Here is a 9,467-nt window from a genome sequence, read left to right on the forward strand (position 1 = left end):
TCTTTGTGTGAATGTGTGTGTGCATGGCTAAATGGGGCTGTGACTGTAAAGCACTTTTGGCCTTTGAGGAACATAGAAAAGCACTATACAAGTATTTGCCATTTACCATATGCAGCATTATTTACTACTGCTACTGTTAAGATTGACGTTTGTACTCACCAAATTTTACTTAAGCATGGAATTTTGTCAGTGGGGTGATTTTGTTTTTTTTTTGGTCAGAGTTGTACACATCCTGGTTGCTCCCAGCCAAACAAAAGTGACTGAGGGCCTGGTCGCAGTACATTAGGGATAATGAGGTGGGCTTTAATTAGATACAGCTGAGACAAAAGAGCATAGAAGTCAATGTGGTGAGAACACAGTGGGATACTCGGGGACTTCTTTTTAGCATTCCTGGAGTGTGCGGAATGTCAATTCAGAGGCTGGCTTGCCAGTGTAATGAAACCCAAAGTGTACTTAAAGTGGGTTTGAAACTGTGCAAAAACTTCAACTTTTGCAGTTTGTTGCCTATTAACAGATTGTCTGATGTTACATTCAAAAGGTTCTTGAAAAAGCGTCCAGTTTTTACATATTCAGGAGATGTTTGCTTCTGGAATACAGATGTAAACTACATAATAATGTAAAAGGAAAACACTAGTGGTAAAAACTATCGATTTATTAGTTGTATTTTAATTATGTTAGAATGAATGTCTCCTACACTGACATATTTCACTATATATGACAAATATAGTCATCTGTGTTGACAAAAAAATCAAAAGACTAAAGTTTAATAGAGGTGCAATTAACTCTAGTAGTGTTTGTGAACCAAACAAAACAACACTTTTTCTCAATTAACCTCACTTTAATTAAACTTTTAGATAATTTTTCAGGCTTTTGACAGTGTAACAGCACAAGAAAGGAATAAGCAAAGGGGCAGAGTAGCATACATTTTTATGAAAAGCTGTCGTATTTCCACCAAGCCAACCTTCAAAAGGTGTTATCACATTATCTGAGTGAATTAATTGCCTTAATACTGTGTTATTGTGTAATCTGAACTGAAATACCATGAGGGGCATGCTAGAATTTGTTTTAAAAAAATAACTGAATAAAGTTGGAGAATCATCTTCTCATTAAATTAATAGCACACAAAAAATAAATGAATACAATAAAAGTACAACATGAATCAAATTAGGTTTAAATCTGGGGCATTTCAGTCCATTATGTTCTGTAGGAAAGTTTTTCCAAGAAGAACATAAAAAAAGAAAAAAATAAACATTATTTTCACTGCACCGCATTTAGCACTCATAATTAAATTAAGAAAAAAAAAATCCTGAAATAAATAAATCACAAAAACCCAACAAAGCTGCTGATATTAACAATGCATCAAGTGAAACACAGTTTCATTTATCAGTTCAAAAACTCTTTATCAATGCCTTCATTGAAAAAAAACAAATTATCATGAGATAATTTTGGTTTGTTAGTTTGGTTCAAGTGCATAACAATATTAGAGACGGAACATCCTCTCAAACTAAAATAATTTCACAGTGATTGCAATTTTCAACATTTATTAGAATGAATGTATTTTTCCTCAGGTTATAATGATGAGCACCCAGTACGTTGGTTCACGGCTATGTCAGCTGCTTATTTTTTATTTATTTTTTGTCTGTTTATCAGACAGTTTTTTTTTTTTTCTTCTCCAAAATTTCAGCCGAGGTCTTTTTTTTCAGTATTACTGGCTGACAGAAAATATTCAAGAGGAAAAAGGAAAGTAGCAAGTGGAGGGCCTCGCACATCTCATTTTGAACTCAAACAGCAATGCACCAGATGTTGAGCATAATTTCATTACCGTTGACATTTGCTGGAAAATCTTATTGTTACATTATTCATAAAACACGGATAAAAAACTAAAAAGGAACAAGAATGCACATTTTTCCAATGTGAATATTTGAATATTTAAGTTTGTGCTCTGAAATGTATAAGAAATAAAAATAAAGTTACATTCAAAGGGATTTCAATTACATTTTTTGTTATCATAAGTTAAATGATAGACTCTGTGACACTATCCTTCAGAAAACAATTTATTTTCCAAGGAACCAATGTATGGTAATGGATTCAATCAATTTTAATCACATGTCAACTTCAGACACAAATGAAAGAGGAACAAACTTCATGAAAACTCGAATTTAAGGTCAGAAATACAGGAAGATCTTAAGAACAAACTTCCACTAAGTTAAAAAAAATGTTTTGGAAAATAAAGAAGATAAAAATGTATTGTTTATTTCGCCATTCATTTAAACGCAGGTTTAATATCTGCAATTCAATATGCACTTTTCATAGAAAAGGGAGATTTTTAAATATGCCCAGCTGCTCTTGGTCACAAAAGATCTACATACTGACTAATTTGGTCAGATGTTAGTTCACAGCAGTGACTTTAGTCATAATCCTTTGACAGCTTAATCAAAATACCCTGACCACACACGGTCATTTTTAAAAGAAGACTCCAAAGCTTCTTCTTCTTGTCACTCCCAGCTAAACTGGGGACAGAGTTTACAGTGTGCGGGAGGAAGGGTTAATTAAATTAAAATTATGTATGAAACTTACAACATTATCTTAATTTCCAAAATATCTTTTAGACAGGAGATCCATCCATTCATCCATCAAGCAATGTGTGTGACTTGTGGGGTGATTTGCTGTGGCAACCACTAAAGAAACTAAACATATGAACAATTCAGCACATCATCCTCTTCTAATTCACAGATTCAGCTGTTGTATCCATTTAATAAATGATGCACCAACACCATTTTCCACGAGTGACATTTTAGTAAAACAAGGTGAAAGAAGGAGATGACTCGCTGTGAATCACCGTGGGCTAAACCAGCAGAGTGAGAAAGACGAACGGAATATGACTTGATAATTAGAGTGTGACGATGTAAAGGAAACACAACCCCCATCACCAACCTCTCCCCCCTAGGCCCCTCCAGGCTCTACCTGACACCCCTTGATAATAATGTCAGGCAGTGATGGACGTCGGCTAATTTCCCTCTTTTGCATGAGCAGTTTGTGGACGGTTTAAAGCTGGAGGATCTGAGCAGGAGTCCATGTTAATGACGGTCCCTGCTGGGACAAACCCATCCGCAGAACAGACACTTTGAGTTCTGTCTTCATCATGGGGCCTTGGCCTTTCTGATTGAAATTGGGGATTTTTTTTGACAGAAAAGGACAAGCGCTCAAGCGATTTAAGCTACATTATTAAAATATTCAGGTGAAGGTAGAGTCTGCTCATAAAAAGTGTGGTATAATAACCCTGTAAACAGAACAATGTGCCTTCAGATTGGCCTCTTGTTCCTCTGACTGTGGTCTTTTCCTGTAATTACTTTGATACATTTGGCTGGAGTATGCTGGCTAATTGGGATTAATATCTTTTGAAAGCAACAGCCCCCTTCAGGCCTTTGAAACCTGAACTGGCATTAAAGTTGAGGCAAACCACATTAAAACCATTTAAACTTTTTAAACCCATTTTATTTATTTTTTTATCTGGGTTTTCAGCCCTCTTTTGTTAATAATACTGTTTTGTTTGTAATTTTTTGCACACAGAAACATCACACCATTTCAAACAGGATTATACAGAATGAACAGCAACCTAAGGAATTATTTCAGAGTTGTAAAGCTGACAGTTTCCTGCTGCTTTTGCCTCAGTTTCTTCAGCAGTTTTCTGTTTTCAAAGAAATAAATTAAAGACAAGAACAGCAAACATTCTTTATGTCAAGAAAAACTAAGACTTAAAAAAGAAAATATAGGAAGTTAACTGCAGTCTTCCATTTCAATAAGAAGTAGAGTACAGCACTCAAAGGATATGTCAAAAATGTTCAAAAGATATACTGAAGCGAAAAGAAATCAAGTTATACAAGAACCTCCTTTATCTGCCATGTTCTGTGAAATATGTATTTCCCTTCCGAATCCAAAGTTACACTATATTTAATCACAAAGAAATCATACAAGTTCTTGAAGTGGAGACCTACTCTAAGAAATAGTCTAAGAAGTATGGACAGCAGCAATAAAAAAACATTAAACTACTTGATTTACAACAATTAAAAATGGTACACGTCAAAATTGTAATAAATTGTGTACTTGAAGCTGTTGGATCAGAGAGAGATAGTGGTGGGGTATGTTTACAAATATTGAAAAGTAGACTTAAAATGTCTTAATGGAAAACTAACTACAGTAATTGTCTTAGCACCGAACGTATTGCCATTTTTCTAACTCATTTTTGGGTTAAAAATAGTTTAAAAGCCCTATTGCAATAAGTGCAATTTGGTGCAATTTCTACAATTATATATATTTAAAAAATCATTTAAAAATATATATAAAAAAGAAAACATTTTGTCCAACTTTTAATCAAATATGTTTTCGTCGGTCTATGCGATTATGTTGATTTTGACCATAGTTTTGTTGTTCTGAGTCACTCCTATCTTGACACAATAGAAATAGATAGAATAGAAATGCCTTCTCTGTCTATCTTCAAAATGTACCCTTTTTATACTCTTAAAACTATCTACAGTTGTCCTGATTTGTAATAAATCTTTAAATCTGTGGGCATGCCATACTGCAAAGAAACTATGTCCACTCATCTTGACCCACACTGGTCAACACAGAATACTGTCGCCATAGTTCTGAATAAATCTTTGTTCCAACTGGAGCAGCTAGCTATAATTGATGATGGGAAATGGGAGCGGAGCTACTTAGAGGATAATTTCCAATAAACTACGTCTGTGCTGCAGGAACAATGTCCTTGAAAAGGACACAAGTTTTTGATTTTGGCCAAAAAACAGTAAAATCATAATTAAAAGGCCACTGGGACACTTTTAAAATGTTGTTAACAATGTTGTAGACCAGCTGCTCACACAAAGATGTTACAGAGGGTCAATGGGTCAACAGGGAGAAGACCACAGGCTGCTCACTTCTAGCATAAGGTTCAAAATTGCCCACCAACCGTTTACTAAACTTCAAAACAAAGAGACAAAAATATTATCATTCACATTAGACTAGTAAAACTGCTAACATGATATGTCAGCTTCTTTAGTATTGTTTAAATTGTACCAGAAACCAACAAAGATACAATTAAAGTGGAAAAAAAATCTACCAAAGTTTGACACCTTGGGCTTTACATGGGATGCATTTGTGTTGCTGTTTAGAAAATGTGTGTTTGGGAAAAGTTGATGCTGGCTGACATTCTCAGATAGACCCGCTGTGCAAGGATGTGCACGTGGGTGCAATCATAGCTATGTGAAGGCAGATAACAGTGAGTGGTGAAAAACAGGTGTGGGAAAGGCTTTCCAGTCCTGCAATACAGGCTTGATTGTAGATTCTTGGCTCTCTGGAGACTGTCATTCTTCAAAGCTGGAAGCATGAGTTTGCACTTACTTTATGCAGTTTTAAAATGTAAATAAAGCATGTTGCTTATCTGATTAGTTTGTTTGTTTATTGGGGGAGTTATGATCCAAAAATAACTCTTAAAAGGGGGAATCTGCACACTAGTCAGATTCATTTTTCTTACATTTACATTTTTACACTATTCTTTCTTGTTTAAACTCTCCAAATTCAAACCTTTGAAGAAGAATAAGTCCAGAATTATAGAAAGAAATAAAAACATTGACAGTGATGAAATACGTGCAAATTTGGCAAGCTGAACACATTCTGTACTGTACAGGAGACACGGTACGGAGGAGACTGATTAACAAATGTCTACAACCAATCAGGATACAGAACATACTGCAGAGTAAAAAGACAGGCTTCGCAGTTGCACAAAAAAAATTGTCAAACAGATGAGACCACAAAAGATGAGCCAAGTTTTAGTGAGGGACCACTAATGCTAAGTTAATTACTTTGTACTAAATTCCTTCTGCAAAATTGTTTTGAAAAATACTCTAACAGTTCTTTTTTTTTTTTTTTTAGAAGTCTCCATTTCCATTTTTGATCAAATGTTATTGTTCGCATCACACTTTTAGATCAACTTGACACTCTACTAACTTCAACAAGAATTTTTGTATTGAAGAAAATAACATTTTTTAAAATGATAAAAGTTGTTATTTCTATCACACTGTCACACCTTAGTGTGTTTCAGAATAATCAGTCTAAAACAGATTCAGGAAGCAAAAATGTGATAAGATTAATCATTCAACACTTTCTTATTTTCTTCCCATTTCTTTTGATCCATTCCAATCGACCTAATGAGTAATTTTATTTGAACCTTTATTTGTAGTTTTATTTCTATTCATTGCTATTTTTTAGAGTGTGTAAAACATTTATCCCCAGTCGTTTTCGTTCTATATTAGATTTCTTTATCCTGATTAGTAAAACAAACAAACAAAATAGTTTTTTTTTTTTTTTAATGACTAAATGTGGGGTTAATGCATCCATAGCACTAAATCTTTTATTTATTTATTTTTTTGTCAATCCATATAACTGTGAAACACATTTTTATTTAACCAAGCTAATTCTTCTCTAGGACTAGTCAACAATTTGGCTGAATCGTTTGTTTCTGACAGCATGTTGGCATATTTTAAAATTACTAACATATTTACATTTCTAACCCCCCCCTTTTTATCTACACCAATATTTTACTTTTATTTATTAAGTTTGAGCAGCACAATCATCACATTTTAGCCAAATTGCTGGTGGAATTATAGCAAATTAGAGAAAGGTTGCCAAGTAGAAAATGTGCATCAGTTAGTTGGAGTAAAGAAGTGTTTGGACCCCAGTAAATCTGTCTAAACCCTTTGTTTAACCAAATGGTTACGTACGTTCTAAAGACATAATTTAGAAAACACATTAGCGTATCTATTACTTTTTTTCTAAGAATATGATCAATTTAAGCTTTGTTTTTAATTGAATGATCAAGTTAAGAAGAAAGGCTAAAACTAAACTTTTTTTTTTTTAAATGATAAAAAAAGGACAAATCCATTTCAGTGTTCAAGTCTAGCAATGCAATTAAAATAGCAGTTTAGTATTGCTGTCTAGACATAATATAGCATTATTTAACATAAAAACCCACGCCCTGCAGTCCTTCCAGGGTTGCTTAACTGTGCTTGTAATTCTCGTAAAAGGAAACGACACAGAACAACCGGTCTGATACTCACTCACTGCCGTGACATTTGAGGACATGCCTTATGAATATTTTATGCCAGTCCCAAAGGAGAGCTTTGACATCTGCAAAGCAATCAGACAACGGCACCTTATTTACTCACATTACATGCTGCAAGCAAGTGAACAGACCCAATACAACCTAGTGTTTATGAATCTTTAATCGGAAAAGTTATTTGCACGTGGAACTCAAACCTACACGACATGCGGGTAGCCTTTGTGAAAGCGTGTGAGTGAGGCCTGGGTCAAAGACTTCTTGCAAATCAATCTTGGTCCTTTACTCCCTTCACAGTACATAATAGCAGGGATTTACTGAACCAGCACAATTAAGAGTGTGTCAGCAGAGTTGACAGGTTGTCAAACCATACAGAAAATGCATTACATCGACTATCAAATATTTGCTTACACACACACATCTCACATCTGTCCAGTGTACACGCCAAATTACATTGTGTAAAGAAATGGAAGATTTCTAAAAGTTAAATAATGATATGGACACCGATGTACCTTCTTAAGGTGGAAATGATGCAGTGAAATCGGTTGCAAACTTTTTTTTTTTTTCAAAAAATATGTTGTAATGAAACATTTACCAATTCCTTCTTCATTTAAACAGTTTTTAACACTTTCGTCAGTCTACTACCCCTTCCAAGTCCATAAACCAGCAAGCACATTGTTAAGGTGTATTCACACTAAATGCGAGTTTCAATGTTTCAATGTTAAGTCAATGGAACAGATGCGACATGATGCAATCTGAAGTTCCACGATGTGATTTGAGCGATGGCTGCTGCATGAAGGTCTGCCAGCCGCTTGATTTGAGCAACGCAGCGCAAATCCGGTGGCACGGACAAAACTCAAACATCAGAAGCTTTATGGGTCGCTGTGTCGCATCTACCAATCATGAACTCAGCTTGTGACGATTTCAATGGTTTTCGCTCCTGGGCGGTGCTTACCCACTTGATATGCTGGCAGACAGAGAGCAACTGCGGGGTGTGGAGGGTGCCAGCTCAGGCCTCATCAAGACATTAAAATAAAAGGAAAAAGGTCTCCTAATTTTATTTTTTTCCACTCGGGATCAATAGGCCTACTAGACGGTTAACCTTCAAGCTCAGCCACAGAGACACAGAAACACAGCGGAAGCAGCTGTCATACAAACACAGCCCCTGGAGCGAGAGAATCTTAATAATAATCATATAAATTCAATTATGGAGACATGATTATCAATGTTTTTTGTAGGACTCTTCACAATAAATAAACCTGATTTCTCAACATCAAATGTCTTCTATACATTCTGCATGAGATTTCCACAGACAGCTTTCTTTATAGCAATCATCCTAAATGCATTAGCTGGTAGCTTCTCCCACATGCAGCCATGGCATAAAGCAGAGACACATTGTTGGACAGGTGATGAGCAGTGATGACAAAAGAGGGCATTTGTCGCATTTGGTGTGAAAGCACCTTTAGGGTTCACCTGCAGGCGAACTGTGATCTTTGTTTTCTGGGTTCACTTGTGTATTTTGCACTAGTGTTTAAAAGGAGCTTTTTCAGCAAATCGGATAAGGCTATCCACAACATCTTGAGTTTAAAATGAATATGTTAGTTATGTTTCTAGATGAACACCATTATAAACTATTCATTTACTTTAGTATTACTTAAACATGGATTGGACATTTTTAAATGGTCTTTTCCAGTCTGAGTTTATGACCCCTAACTGTCACTGCAGTCTGTAATATTAAGTGTTAAAAGAAGTCATGCCCTCTATCTGAAGAGGGCTTTTGTACATCATGTCATGGTATTGTCTGACACTTTAAATTAAGTGGGATCTCATACCAAAAGAGATTTTGCTGCCAAATGTGGAATGAGGCATTGAGTTGGACCTCTTACTATCTTGGGGCCCAAGGCGGTTGGCTACATCACTAATCTTGTTCTGATGCCTCTGGCTACGGGAAGACAAAGCACCTTGCTGCTTGTCATATTACAGCATCCAACATGCCTGCCCCGCCCACAAGGATCCCATATTCCTTTCCTAGGTTCTTTATATTTTAAAAGAAAATGGTTATTTGTGTGAAAAAGAATCTATGAAATCTTAAAAAGCTACATAAAGACCCACTCCGATCATTTTTCTGACATAAAAAAGTGTTCCCAGTGGTATTTTAATTATGATTGTGCCAGATCTAGCCAAAATAAAAAAAAAAACAGTGTTGTCAGTAGTTCCTTAGAAATTTGCCTCTGAGTTAGGGGCGGGACCATTGGTTCGAAGCAACCTGAACCTCTTCCCCTCCCGGTTCCTGAGAACTCTCTGTTTACATTCTCTCCCGCGAGCTTACAGCCCCTCACACCCACAACTCAACATT

Source organism: Oryzias melastigma, linkage group LG4 (genome assembly GCF_002922805.2).
Source record: "Oryzias melastigma strain HK-1 linkage group LG4, ASM292280v2, whole genome shotgun sequence".
Taxonomy (NCBI): domain Eukaryota; kingdom Metazoa; phylum Chordata; class Actinopteri; order Beloniformes; family Adrianichthyidae; genus Oryzias; species Oryzias melastigma.